Below are 15,152 nucleotides of genomic sequence, written 5' to 3'. Positions count from 1 at the left end.
AGACAGCTAGGTGAGGCAGTGAGGTAGTTATTAATCATAGGAGGCATGCTGAAGCCTGAGGTCCCTTCCTGGAAGAGCCTTAGCTCTCCTTTCCGAGAGACCAGATCCACGAGGTCCCTCCAGTTCCAGCAAAGCCCTGGAAACCGTCCTGGTGGCTGTCTTCCCGCTCCCACCCATCTCCTGCACCGTGTAACCCCAGGACTTTTGGGTATGACCTTGCGATGTCCCCACAGAAGGAAGCACTGGAACTGTGTGTCAGACAACCTCCTCGTCACCTCTTGGTCTACATCCAACACCGTAAGGATGGTCAGAGCCCCTCCTAGGACTTGCCCATTTTCAAGGTCGTGATCACCTTTGACACCGCCTACAGGGATCCCCGTTGCCAGCGGGACTGTTTTGTCGAAACCCAGCAACATGACAGGTTGAACTTGAGCTCTCTAGACAAATGTTTCTCGCTTAATCCTCCCCTGGGTTGGCCTCAGGTGGCTTTAGCCAAATTTATCGGACACCACTAGAGCCCGGAGGAAACATTGCCTTTGTTCCAGGCATTGTGTTGGAGTGGGAGTCCAGGGTAAACAAGGTGAAGTCCCTGTCCTGGAGGACAGACTGCCGGAGAAATAGTATAAAACAGAGGACCCCGCTGGGCAGTGGTGGCGCACGCCTTTAATCCCAGCACTCAGGAGGCAGAGCCAGGTGGATCTCTGTGAGTTCGAGACCAGCCTGGGCTACAGAGTGAGATCCGGAACAGGTACCAAAACTACACAGAGAAACCCTGTCTCAGGGGGGGGGGGGGGAACAAAAAACAGAGGACCCACTCTTTCCTTCCAGACACCACCATCCACCCCTGCTCTCCACATCCCTCCTCGACACTGCCACTTGTAATTTCTAGACTAGTTGTAAATCTCCAAGAGGGGGTTATTGGAGTCAGAGGTGGTAACTCAGGCCTGGAAACCCAGTATTGTGGAAGCTGAGGAAGGAAGGCCATGAGTTCAAACCCAGCCTGAGCTAGAGAGCAGAGACAGTGAGCCCTTACTGCAAAATTGACTAGAAAGAGGCTGGCAAGATGTTCCCCAGTAGACAGACACCTGCTGCCAAGCCTGATGACCTGAGTTTGACTCCCCCGGGCCCACAGGTTGGAAGGAGAGAACTGACTCCTAAAAGCTGTCTTCTCTCTCCATGCTCTTCATGCTCTGTGGCATATGCACATCCAAACACATCCACAAGAAATTAAAGAGGAGGAGGAAGAAGAAGAAGAGGAGGAGGAGGGCTGGGGAGATGGCTCAGTGGTTAGGAGCTGCTCTTCCAGAGGACCCAGGCTCGATTCCCAGCACCCGCATGGTGACTCAAAACCATCTGTAACTCCAGTAACAAGGGAATCCAACACATGTCTTCGAAGCTCCACACATGCACCATGACACATGTGTGGACATAAACACATGTACAAGTGAATGTAATAAGAAAAAAAAATTACAGGCCTGGATTTGATACCCAGCACTGCATAACCTGGATGTGGTAGCCCATACCTATAATCCCAGCACTCAGGAGATAAAGGCAGGGAGGTCAGGAGTTCAAGATCATTCTCAGCTACATATCAAGGCAGAGGCCAATGTAGGATCTGTAAGGCATTGTCTATAAATATATAAATAAATTTTATAAGAATAGGGTTGTGGCTCAGTAGTACAGCACTGATCTAAAATGCATGAGGCTCTGAATCCCATCCCAGCACCACAGATGGATTCATGGATAGATAGATAGATAGATAGATAGATAGATAGATAGATAGATAGATAGATGATAGATAGATAGATACATACATACATACATACATACATAGATTGATACATAAATATATAGATACATAGATAGACCAACAAACAGAAAGAAAGATAGATGATAGATAGCCAGATAGATGATAGATAGATGGACAGACAGACAGATGATAGATAAGTTGATAGCTATTAAAGCTCCCAGACTCATAGCAAGAGCTCAAAAAGGGAAGTCTCTGGGAAGCCTTGAAGCCTGAAGACTCTGAAGCTCCAGGAAGGCAGAGGGAACTGGGAAAGAAGCAAGCATGCCCTTTATTAGCGAGGGCCCCTGTTCTTTCTGTTAATCCTTGACGCTTGACCTCCCTGGTTTGGTTCACATTCTCCCGGAGAAGAGCGTTCCCTGATAAAATGTTCCCTCCCTTGGTCCTCTGTGCCTCTTTATGGAGCACCAGGAGGCACAGGAGCTGTCCACACTTAAGCCTCACCTGCCCGAGATGGGCATTCCGCTGCCCTAATCGCTCTCCACAGCTCACCCACCCGATCCCGACCCCTCCCATCCCACCCACCCCCATCTCGAGTTCTGTTCCCTCAGCTCCTTAATCAAATTAAGGGAAAGGAGAGGGTTTAGATAGGGTTGCTAAATATATTTCTGTTTAGGGGATGGGGCGGGGGAGAAGAAGAGCTGGAGAGGAAGGAGAGTGTGAAATTCCTTAATGGAATGTGTCCTGAGCCTCCTTTCCCTAGATTGAGCCCGCCCCGGATCACCTCCCTGTGGTTAAGTGCTTGTACGGACATTATCTCCCGGAGATATGGCCGGTGGCATTGCGCCCACCCAGGGAAAGGTCTGCTGAGGCCATCGGGCCCTGTGAGCTGGTCTATATATTTCACAGGACACCCTGGCCCCACAGGGGTGACTGGGCTTTCTGTAGAGCGTGACACCAGCAGAGAAATTGTTCACAGTTGGAGGGCACAGTTCACTGGGTGCGCTCTCCACATCAGGGCTTTAGGAAACTTTTTTTTCCCCACTATTTCAAATGCACTAAAGTTTAAAGGGGAAAAGAAAAGCCACCGTGATCTATTTGTAGGCTCTGACAGTCTTTCAAGGTTGGACCTTTAACTGTCTGTGAAATGCCTGTGTATGCTTATTGGAAAGTAGGTTCAGACACACAACGACTATATATTTCTTTTATATTTACCTTATGACTTTAGTGTTTCAGTCCACCAGTGTTTCTTCAGAAATATCTCTAATTTCTTTTTACATTGATTTGGGGGTGGGTGGGTATATGTGTAGAGCCACGATGAATATGTAAAGGTCAGAGGACAGTTTGAGGGGTCAGGTCTCTTTTCCACCATGAGGGTCCAAGATATTAAACTCAAGCTTGGTAGCAAGTGTTTTCATCTGCTGATCCGCTTTGCCTGGCCCCAGAAATCATTTCTTAAAAAAAAACATAATTTGGGAGCCAGGTGGCAGTGGTGCACGCCTTGAATCCCAGCACTCGGGAGGCAGAGGCAGGCAGATCTCTGTGAGTTCGAGGCCAGCCTGGTCTACAGAGTGAGTTCCAGGACAGGCACCAAAACTACACAGAGAAACCCTGTCTCGAAAAACCAAAACCAAAACAAAACAAGAAAAACATAATTTGGATTTGTTGTTTATTTAAAAAGGTATATCAACAACTATTGCTTACACAATCTAGTCTCAGAAGCCAGGGACTCCAAGGATGTTGGGTACCATGTGACATTAATTCTTGTTACAGGTAAGGCTGGCAAGGCCCAGTGACGTAAAAGAACATGGCCTCAGTCCCTAGGATCCTGCAACCTGGGCACAAACATTAGTTTTGTTTTGCTTCCCCCTGCACCCCATCCCCCACCCCGTGCTGGGAACGGAACCCAGGACCTCATGCATGTCAGGTCAGCATGGAGCTGTGTCTCCAACTTCTGGTGGCCTTTTTTTTTTTTTTTTTTTAAATTTTCTGGAGCTGAGGACCGAACCCAGGGCCTTGTGCTTGCTAGGCAAGCGCTCTACCACTGAGCTAAATCCCCAACCCCTGGTGGCCTTTTTTAACATCTAAGTAAAATTCTCCATGAATCTGTCATGGTGAGTAATTCTCCTTTCCTTGGCCATCCAGGGACCCCACCCCACCCCATCCCCCATTATTATGACTATCTTAGCTTTGAGCCACCTCGGTTCACATCTCTTGCTGTTTCTTCCCAGAATCATTTCCTAGAAGTGAAATGACTGAATCATCCTCGTTACGTATCACCGAGTGGCTTTCCAGAAAGCCAATGCGCTGCCCTCCCACTCCTGCGTGCGGAGGAGATGCCCTCTTGAAAAGCACGCCCGCCCGCCCGTTTGGTAGGTGGAAGCTCTCTCCTGCCGTCATTTGCATTTCCTTGATCACTGGTGAAGCTGAACTTGCCTTTGCATGCTCGTGAGTCAGTCGTGTGTCCACGAGGACTTGCCACCGGGCAGCTTTGTCACTCCTGCCTGGCTCTCCCTCCTCCCAGTCTGCACCCGGTGGCTCCAGGGAGGCCTCCCTGAGGAGAATCTGTTTGCACATTCGCTCTACCCTGCGGAACATTGGTCATCGTCCCATGGACTCGCGCCACTGTTTAGACTCCTATTTCCCCCTTCCCTCGGCCACACCTACCTCACTTTGGGCTCCTAAAACACTGCCACACCTCAGAGACCGAAAGGTCAGAGTGCAAGATTTCCCCTCGACCTAATCGGCCATCTCAGGCCGTTCTAGAGGGAGGATCTCTCTCTACAGGAAGTAACCAGGCTAGAGCCAGCAGGCCGGTGCCCTTGGCTTTCTCTTCCCAGGAAACTTAAATTCCTCTTGCTCTCTGGGGAGGTGAGAGAGCCATGAGGCCAAAGAAAGGACCTCAGTTTCTCATGAGCCTGTGGCCTCAGCTGCCCAGCCTCCCTTCTGAGGTTCTGATGGGCTCTCCTGATCTTTGAAGAGGCCTGTCATCCTTGGCACTAAAGGGGCACGTGCCATCGTCTCCCTTGGGTGTGTGAGCCCCTTCCTCTGGCTGGAGCCCAGTGGGTACAGAAGATGCCACCCAGAGCTGGGTGAGGCAGGTGCTGGCATTCTCAGGGTCCCGAAGAACATAGGCAGGAATCCCCGCTCCAGGCTCCAGCTGCATGTCTGGCAGTGTGTCCCTATGGGTGCGGCTCCTATGAGCCTGGGATTAGCTAGCCTCAAGATTGGACAATTATGACCTCCTCAACCTCTGCCGGCTACCAGATATATATATATATCTTCTGCTATCCTAACATGTCCCAGCTTCAGAAGATGCAGGGGGTAGGGGATGCTACATGCCATGAAAACATCGGGGGGGGGGGGGCAGGGCAGGAAGTATAGCATGACTCAGAAAGCTCACGATGCCACTATTATGCCATCACGGCACCAATAGCATCCAACATCTGAGTCCGTTCTCTGGCAAAGCGGCAGTTACACATTAAAGAAACGAAGGCTTAGAGGCCACACTCCGGCCTCAGAGAGCCACACAGGACAGAGTCAGGTTGAAGGACAAATGGGTGGTCACAGGGCACCGTGTGATTGCAGACTGGGGAACTCTGGCCGACCCAAGGTGGCTTCTGCAGCTGGAGCCTGAAGGCAAGGATGTGGGACGTGAAGGGGGCATGCGGGACCAGATGTCCCCCACACGGCCAAGGACAGAGTCCCAAAGATGGAAATGCAACCGCTGAGGGCAGGGATTGCTGGATCCTTTGGGCTACTAAAGAACATCTATGTGCAAGGGGCCAGAGATGAGCAGGAACCGACCAGACAGAGACAGGAGGTCAGGAGTTACGGCACACCATTGGCTTATGCAATGGTGAGGGTTGGCTGGGAAAATCCCATCCACGGGCTAGCTTGGAAGCTCCCAGAAGCTGCATCACAGGTAAAGTGTCTTCCACAGGGAAGCCTTGGCTGGATGTCAGATTATCTAGAATAAACTCCTTAAAGTCAAGTGCTTCTAGACATTAATCATCTACAAAATAACAGCACAGCCAGAGCGGAGCCGCAGTTGGAGGCTACCTTGGACTATGGAAATCTTGGAAGGGACAAGGGAGGAAGAAGGAAAGAAAATTTTACATAAAGAAAGTTGGAGCCGGGCGGTGGTGGCGCACACCTTTGATCCCAGCACTCGGGAGGCAGAGGCAGGCGGGTCTCTGTGAGTTCGAGGCCAGCCTGGGCTACAGAGCGAGATCCAGGACAGGCTCCAAAGCTACCCAGAGAAACCCTGTCTCGGGGAGGGGGGAGGTGAGGGGATTGGTAGTAGGACACAACAGGTGAGTCAAATGCAGAGGCCGAGGAAGGAAGCGACAAGCCAGGGCAGGAAGACAGGACACAACTGAGGAAAGCCACACAGCACAAAGCCGCATAGACGTAAATGGAGGTCATTTTAGTATCCGTTTCCACTTTGGTTATGTGTGAGGGTTTCTATGATAGGCACTTTTTCTTTTTTTTTTTTTTTTTAATAGAGGTGAAGCTGTAGGATGTGAATAGGATAAATCAGGGAAGGAAACCCAGTCCGTGGGTTTGAACTGTATGTCGCAGTCATCCTGTTGTGACCTGGCCATATTCCCACAGTGCTTGCCTGCCTGGCATGCACAGAGCCAGGTTTGATACCCCCACCCCCACCCCCAGCACCACGGAAACGTGCACACTGGTATATAACTGTCATCCCGGCAGTCTGGAGATACAGGCTGGAAGATCCGCAGTTCAAGGTCATCCTGAGCTACACAAAAATAATAGAGTGCACCAACTCTCCAACTGAATGTCTCTTTGTTTTAACCTTGGGGGAGCCAGGGAGGAAAACAGGTTCGTCATAAATTTCTTTTGGGGTGACACCTCATTTTCCCAAGGCTGATTCAGGACAGGTCAGTTTGTTGACAGGTCCCTGCTTGCCCTTGTTTCCAGCAGACGCAGCCTGAGACTTCTTGGACTGAGAGGAAGGCTGAGGTTTCTAGAGCTTCCCTCCTCCTCCTCCTCCTCCTCCTCCTCCTCCTCCTCCTCCTCCTCCTCCTCCTCTTCCTCCTCCTCCTCCTCCTCTTCCATTCTATCCATCACTGAAACTATAAGGTAAAGTTCCGGAGGAAGAAGAGTAATGGCTGGCATTCATTCTCTGTGGCTCCTTCCGTGCCTGCCTCCATTCCAGCAAGCCCCAGTGGACCCCAGAATACCCATATGTCTAATCCCTGGATCCATGGATGAAGCCGGTTGAGGCTGGGAGGCTGCAGGCGCTGGCCTGACCCCAGCAGAAGATGAGGCAGGAGCACCAGACCAGGCCTAGCAATGAGCCAGCTTGCCTATCCGTGGAGACACTGGAAAGGAAAGGGTCTCCAGCCTTCTGGTCTGACGTGACACAAAGGGCCAGTCCGACCCTGTCCTGTGACTTAGAGCATTGTGTGACCCTGTTTAGACCTTTCCCTGGAAGAGTGGGACACTGACCGACTCAGAGTCACAGGCGACCCCAAGGCTCAAGGCAAAACAAAACCCACCACCAACAAAGCCAAGAGGAAGTTTCCACACAAGATCTAGATTCTGTGCACCTGCTCCCGGCAGCTTCATCCCTCCAGTGGCCCCAAGAACAGAATGACAGAATGAGGTCGATGACTTCTCCTGACAGTCAAATCTCCCTCTGCCTCCCGAGGAGAAAGAGGGGCGGGGGGGGGGGGGGGGGGGCCGGAGTGGCAAGACTTCTCAGTTCTAAGTTGAAAACAGCCAGCACAGAATTGGAGGTGGTTCAGACGGAACCATTCCACCCCGAGTCTGAGCCCGACTCTATCTAGAAACAGCCTGACAAGGCTAACCAACGGGATGAGCAGGGTGGGGCTGCCAGGCCCAGGGCACCCTAAGGAGTCAGAGTTGAATCGCAGCAAAAATGAGCTCACCCAGGTGGTGGGGATAAAGGTTAGGGGCAAGGCTTATAGCCAAGGGTGGAGTACCATGGTAGAGACTGAAATGTCGGCCTGGTGGCTCAGGCCTGTAATCCCAGCTGCTTAGAGGTTGAGCCTGAGGACCACAAGTGTAAGGTTAGCCTGGGCTAACCTAAGGTTAGTCTCCAAACATTAAAGGACGGGGTTGGGCTATAGCTCAGTTCAAGAGCACTTGTCTAATACGTATGAGAAGTAAGATTCAGTATCCAGTAATAAAATATTAAATATATACACATACACATACATGGAACATCTGATCTAGCCATCCCATTATTGCATGTCTGGACAGGGAACCCTAAAGAATTGCAAGCTGTCTTGGAGAGGTGTCTGCTCTACCCTGTTCGTTATAGCACTGTTCACAATAGCTCAGAGGTGAAGCAGTGTAAATGCCCATCAACAGATGAATGGTCAAAAAACAGACACAGGAGATTCCCTTAGGTACCCCAGGAAAGCTTGAAACTGATTCTATTAGCCAGGTTTGGGGGAAAGGTACTGAGGGTGAAACCCAGAGCCATACCCCCAACTTTTCATTATCTTATGTTTTTTTTTGTTGTTGTTGTTTTCTTGTTTTTTGTTTTTTCTTTTTGGTTTTTTTGAGACAGGGTTTCTCTGTGTAGTTTTGGTGCCTATCCTGGAACTCACTCTGTAGACCAGGCTGGCCTCGAACTCACAGAGATCCTCCTGGTTCTGCCTCCCAAGTGCTGGGATCAAAGGTGTGCATCACCACTCCCGAGCTCTTATTTATGTATGTATATATGGTTGTATTTTGGGACAGAGTCTCTCTATGTAGCGCAGGCTGTCCTTGAACTCCTTGTGTAGACCAGGCTAGCCTCAAAGTCACAGAGGTCTGCCTGCCTCTGCCTCCCTAGCACTGAAATTAAAGGTATGTGCCACCATACCAGGTTTAAAAGATTTATTTGTACCTATTTTGTGTGTATGTGGGGGGGGGGGGGACGACACACGTGAAGGTCAGGGGAGAACTTTTCAGTAGTCAGCTCTCTTCCCACACTGTTTTTGAGTCAGGCTCTCTTATTTTGGGTGCTATCCTGCATACTCCAGCTTTCTCATACTCCTGTCTTGTCTCACTTTAGGAGTGCTGATATTAAAGACACAAGCTACCACATCTGGCTCTTTGCACAGGCTCGGGGCATCGCTGGAACTGAGGTGGGCCCTCGGGGTTGCTCCGCACGTGGTTTTTTTTTTTTTTTTTTATTGCTGTTTGTTTGTTTGTTTGGAGTTGTTTTGTTTTCATCCGCCGAGCTCTCTCACTATATCCACAGTTGACACACAAGAAAGTGTGAACAAGGTTTAAGTAGCTTCGCTGGAGATCATACTGTCAATATCCAGCGATTGTAACTCTTTATTTCTCTAGCTCCCAAAAGGTGACAGTTTGACATTAAACCACGCAGCTGAGGAGCAGGCACATCACAAGATCAAACACCCCTTCGTGTAAGGGGGATGTCCTCTCTGGAGGCTCTCATTAGCCCTTTCTTGTTCTGATGCACGAAGCCTTCCCCCTTTCCACACTTGCTTTCTGGTTGACATTTAGCTGTCTGCAGCTGTCTTTCTTCGGATCCCTTGCACTTAGGGCCCCTGATCTGGGGTCTGGAGGAGGTGGGCCTCTCCTTTCTTGGATTTCTACCAGTTTCTCATTAAGGTATTGTGCCTGCGTACAATGGGCTCCGCGATCACACCTTGATGCACTTCCCTTTTCGTGTGCACACGGTGCTTGCAGGGCATTCATCATTGCCTCTTTTCCATTGTCCCCGGAGAGGGAGGTAATCACACGCTCGACTTTAAACCTTGGGTGAGCCAAGGTCAGTAAGATGTGTGGCACTGAGATGCCACCCCACGAAGGAAAATGACTTCGTGGTGGCTCACCTTGTTTGGGGCTTTTGTTTGCGTTGCTGGGCCGTCGCAATGGAAAACGAGTAAAAATAAAAATCCCAGGGCCCTTTTTGGCCAGCGCTTGGGAAGTTAATCCCATTGTCCTGGCCAAACGCCAGTTCAGGTCCCTGCCTTCTGTTGGCCTCTTCTTGCAGTTCGCTGGGGATGTCACTTGCCCCTTTCCCATCCCCACCCCCAAGCTGTGACTAGACCAGCTGTCCCTGCCCCACCCGGCAAGAGGCTGCATGCATTTCAGCAGGATTCAAGGGGCCCTCTCTCCCTTGGCCGGCTCTGAGAGGAGGGACGGACCTGGGATCGGGAAACCCGCTGTTGGCTGCAGAGGACATCTGTGTACATACAGCCTTTCACACGCCACAGAGTCCCTGGCTTCTGTCGTAAAAGTGGTTTTCAGAAATTGCTAATGTCTTCCCAGAACTCTGCATAGAATCCCTCCATTTGTTTCGGGCAGATTTAAAATGTTTTTTGTATCTAAAGTACTTCAAATTTATCTCCCCTCAGCACCAGCAGGCTGCTGTTCCTTCTCCTAATTGCTTCCCCTAAAGCTTAGCACCCTTTCCTCTACAAGATTTAGAGCGGTTTGTGATAAGAGGAATGAATCCGTACAAATTCCATACAAATAAGCCTCGCGTCTTCCCGACAGTGGAACAGCCGTGGATGAATAGTGAATAGAGAAATATTTTTCTCTCTAAAAAATATTTACTTTTTTATTTTATGTGTGTGAGTTTTTGCTGGCATGTATGTCTGGGTACCACACACTGGCTTGTGTGCCTACAGAGGCCAGAAGAGGGCATGGGATCCCCTGGAACTGAAATTAAAGATGGATGTAAGTCACCATGGGGGTGCTGGGAATCGAACCCGGGTCCTCTGCAAAGAGCAGTAAGTGCCCTTAACCACTGAGCCATCTCTCTCTGCAGCACCAGCCCTCCTCCCAGTTTTAAAACAGGGTCTCACTCTGTGGCCCAGGATGGCTCAGAACCCAGTGAGCAGTAGCCTAGGCTGGCCTCAAGCTCACTACAGCGTCCTGCCTCGAGTCCCTTTGAGCGTGTGACTGCAAGTGTGTACCACGCCACCACTCTTGTCACTTGTAAAGTGCGTGACTTCAACAAATGGCAGCCCCTCTGGGAACTAGTTACCAGATTCTGACAATCACTGGTTAGCAGAAATGACAATGGCGCCTGACAGGCAGGCTTGTCCTAAGGACGGAAGGAGACAACATGACCCCCGAGCACACTGCCTGCATGGCAAGTTTCTCAAAGACAGCTCTGTCTTCCATTTTTTCCTTCTCCCTTCTGATCTGAATTAGCCTGATTTTATGTGTGTGTGGTTTGGTTTTTTTTTCTTTTCTTTTCTTTTCTTTTTTTTTCAAGACAGGGTTTCTCTGTGTAGTTTTGCGCCTGTCCTGGATCTCGCTCTGTAGACCAGGCTGGCCTCGAACTCACAGAGATCTGCCTGACTCTGCCTCCCGAGTGCTGGGATTAAAGGCGTGTGCCAACAACCGCCCTGAGGTGGTGCATGCTTGTCATCCCAGCCCTGGGGAGATGGAAGCTAGGGGACCAGAAGTTAAGGGTTATCCTCAACTACATAGCAAATTCAAGGCCAACCTGGGCTACATGAGAGCTTGTGTCAAAAAGGGAAAAAATAAAGAAATATATAAATAAAATAGGGCTGGGCAAGAGATAAGGGGGCAGGTATTTTTCTGGAAAACACCCCCCACGTCTGCACATGCTTGTGAATGCTCAGCTGTACCTCCAGCCTCTTCTTTCTTTTCCTTGGGTCAGAGAAGCCTCTTCCGGGCTGTTCTGTGGCCTCAAAATGTCCCCTCTCTCAAGATGCCAGGGCTGATCTTTGGGGGTGATATCTGAGTTTTGAAGTGAAAGCTCTAAGTGAGGGCTGTTTACTTTTTGGGGTGTGTGGTGGGGGTTGGAGCTGGCCTTGTGCTTGCTGCCTTCCAGGAAGAAGGAGGGACTCACTCCACTCTCTTCTGATGAGTCATGGAGAGAGAAACTTCCAATGTTTGCAAACATGTCAGCCAAGTCTCGGCTTCCTGGGGCTCTCTGCCCTGTCCCTACCGGGGCTCAGTGAGCCCACCTGAGAAGCCTTGGTGGTGGTGGTGGTGGGGCCATCGGGATGGTGGGGTCTGCCACCAGCTGAGGTGAAAAGCGGTCAAGAGCAGGGAACAGTTGTGCATCTCGGGACTCCAGCAAGGGAGGCACGGGAGAGGACCTTCTGCCTGCTGGGAGCTCTGTCTACAAACCAGGCCCCGCTCTGCGTGATGTAAGAAGGTCAGGGACAGGAAGTGGGCTTTTGAAGCTCCAAGGCAGCTCGGGTGGTGAAGCACCCAGCTGGCTCCCCAGATCCATAAATCAGAACTGCAAATGACCCTGTGCTTTCCCAAGAGGCCTGCCCTCTGCAGAGGGTCTCCAGTGAACCTCCGACCCCAAGGGGGACACCCAGACCCATGGGTGAAGGGTATTGCAGGAAAGACCGCAGGGCCTGGGTGAGGAGACGTTTGCAGGGGTCTTCCTCTCCAGGAAGACTAAGGAGGAGCGGGCTGGAGAGGGTTGGAGCTGCTGGCGGCTTGCTGGGATCCGCTGCTCCTCAGCTGAGACTGCTGGAGCCAGATGGGACTCATGACGCTCCCAGATGGAACGGATCAGGCATGTCAGACACACTTCTCTCAGGATACACAGTGTTCCCCTCCTTCCCCCTCGCCAAAATGAGGAACCGCAAGGTGACTCCAGGGGCAGCCAGACCCCGGGGGAATCTGGGGAGAGCTATCAGGTGGCTAGAGCCGGATCACAATAGACGTCTCACCGTGCCCACCGGCTGCCAATCACCCTCTCCGCTATTGTGGGACATCAAGGGACCGAGCGATCCTGTTCTAGGAATTTGTCCACGGCAACCCTATCTGCGGCTTGCTCTGTCTGTCCTTGGATTCCCGCCAGCCTGAAACTCTACCTGTCCACTGCTGCTACCCCGACTGGGGAGCAGGGCCTTGGCATTAGCCGGGCCCTAAGCCTCGAGCTTGCCTCGCAGAGTCTCATCATTGACTAGTGAGAATGTGTTCCATCACTCAGGGTTTTGGTTGGGCTAGGAGACCCAATGAGTCCTCCCTGTGATTAGGAATGTCGCTGTTTAAGGTTTAAACACCTTGGGGGAGCTGGTGGGGGAAGAAACGAGCAGAGAGAGGTTTCCACAAAAATCAAAGAGCAAGCCGCTGGGTGGGAGGGGGGAACGCTGCTATATTTAACATGCATTCCTTGGGGTTGGGGATTTAGCTCAGTGGTAGAGCGGTTGCCTAGCAAGCTCAAGGCCCTGGGTTCAGTCCTCAGCTCCGGAAAAATGAAATAAAATAAAAAATAAAAATAAAGTGCATTCCTCCTTTGAGGAGCCACAGCTTTGAAAACCATCCCACAATACTCCGCTTAGCACTGCTATACAGCATTCTGTCCGTCTGTCTCTCTTTCCTTTTTTCTTTCTTCCTGAAGATGGTAACACTTTGGTCTCCCCCCACCCATGTGCCCCCCCCTGACCCCCCCCCCCCCAGCAACAACTGCAAAGAAAGAAGAGGGTTTGGTTAATTAATTGGATTGATATGTGCTGGCGCCAGCAGCAGCACCCTGGGCACTATGCTAGATGCTGGGGACACCATTGCGGAGGGCCAAAGGGTCTCAGAGCAAGTGATTATCACACGATTATCCGGTCACTTGTTGTTTCTTGAGGGTCCCCGATCTCCTGGGGCTTATAATTTGTTGTAGGAAGAGAGATGGCTGGGAGTGATTCGCCGTGTTGTGATTCGTGGGTGAGTTTGCCCAGTTGTTATTCCTTCCGCCCTGAGCCTGAACTTCTTGGTCCTGGGTATTATTGCTGTATTATTTATGGCTCCCTTCTCCAAAGGACGTGACCACGCACTGACCCTCCTCTGGTTACTGTCACACGGGAACCCGTGGCTTGGGTAGGCGGGGATGTAGGCTGGCCGCTGAGTTCGGTTAGTCGGCATGTGGGAATGTGTGTGCCATGCGCGTGTGGGTGGGGCTAGAGAATGGGAGAGATTGGAGATAGGGAAGCATGGCAAGGTCTGGGCCTTGGTACACCCAAGATTCAGAGTTATGCAGAGAGAGAGGGGCCCAGGAGGAGGTCGGAAAGGACAGAAGGGAAGCCGAGTTACTGCGGTGATGTGAGGAGAGGACCAAGCTGCAACATCTAGTGCTGTGCAGGCAGATCTCTGCCAGTTCCAGGACAGCCAGGGCTACATAAGGAGACCCTGTCTCAAAAGTAAGGAAATAAATAAATGAAATCAGCCTGCTAAACTGGTGAGTTACTGGCTGGAGTGGCTGAGAACGGCATCTGCCACCACCTGGGACAGTTGGGAGGTGGAGGTGACTCATAGCTGATCAGCCATTGTTAGTCTGAACTCCCAGGAAGTTCCTCCTTCTTAAGCATCAACTAAGAGTTGGAGTTTTGCACAGTCAGTCAGCCAGCCATAGGCAGGGGGAGGAAGATTCTAGAAAAGATGCTCTGTGAAGTCGTTCCGATTTCTCAGATGCTACTCTTGCGGCACGTAGAAACAGTGATGGTCGCAAAGTGCTGGGGTGTTTGTATGTTCAGAGACATGAGTTATGCTCGAGTGAATTTGTGTTCACACAGAGACTGACAGAATGGTGATTTGGGGCTGTCGGCAAGGACTCCAGAACATAGCTCTCCCATTCAATTCTTTTTATTTCCCCCTAAGACAGGGTTTCTCTGTGTAGTTTTTGGAGCCTGTCCTGGAACTCACTCTGTAGCCCAGGCTGGCCTCGAACTCACAGAGATCTGCCTGCCTCTGCCTCCCGAGTGCTAGGATCAAAGGCGTGCGCCACCACTGCCTGGCTTCCCATTCAATTCTTATGGACAGCCAAGAGTACATGGGGCACACCTATGATCCTAGCCTTCAGGAGCCTGGGGCAGAAGGATCTCGAATTTGCAGTCATCATCTCACTCAATAAGCACACATCCAGAGCAAGCAAGAGGTGGCAGATGGGATCCTGTCAGAGGTCTTGGCTCCTTCCGGCCTCGGTGTGAGCATTTCGTGATGCCAAGTCTGGTCCTGTTGCTTAAATGGATATTTCTTGCGGTACATGACCTTCAAGTCAGCTGACTACATCAACCAGAGGAAGGGTGATGTTCCAACACCGTATGTCAAACTGTCAGGGGGATAAGTAGGCAGGAGCACCCTTTAGGATCTTTCCTTTTTGACCTTGGAACCTCTGGTCATAAGATTTATAAAGGGCTGGAGAGATGGCTCAGCGGTTAAGAGCACTGGCTGCTCTTCCAGAGGTCCTGAGTTCAATTCCCAGCACCCACATGGTGGCTCACCATCTGTAGTGGGATCTGAGGCCCTCTTCTGGCATAAAGGCATACACACAGACAGAGCACTCATATGCATAAAATCAACCAATCTAAAAAAAAAAAAAAGATTTTTAACAATTGAAGAATCACATGCAGCCAATTAGTTATTTTTAACCTGGGATGAGTCACTAAAAGGCCTGTTG

This window comes from Peromyscus maniculatus, chromosome 23, assembly GCF_049852395.1.
Source record: "Peromyscus maniculatus bairdii isolate BWxNUB_F1_BW_parent chromosome 23, HU_Pman_BW_mat_3.1, whole genome shotgun sequence".
NCBI lineage: Eukaryota > Metazoa > Chordata > Mammalia > Rodentia > Cricetidae > Peromyscus > Peromyscus maniculatus.
This window is presented reverse-complemented; position numbering follows the sequence as displayed.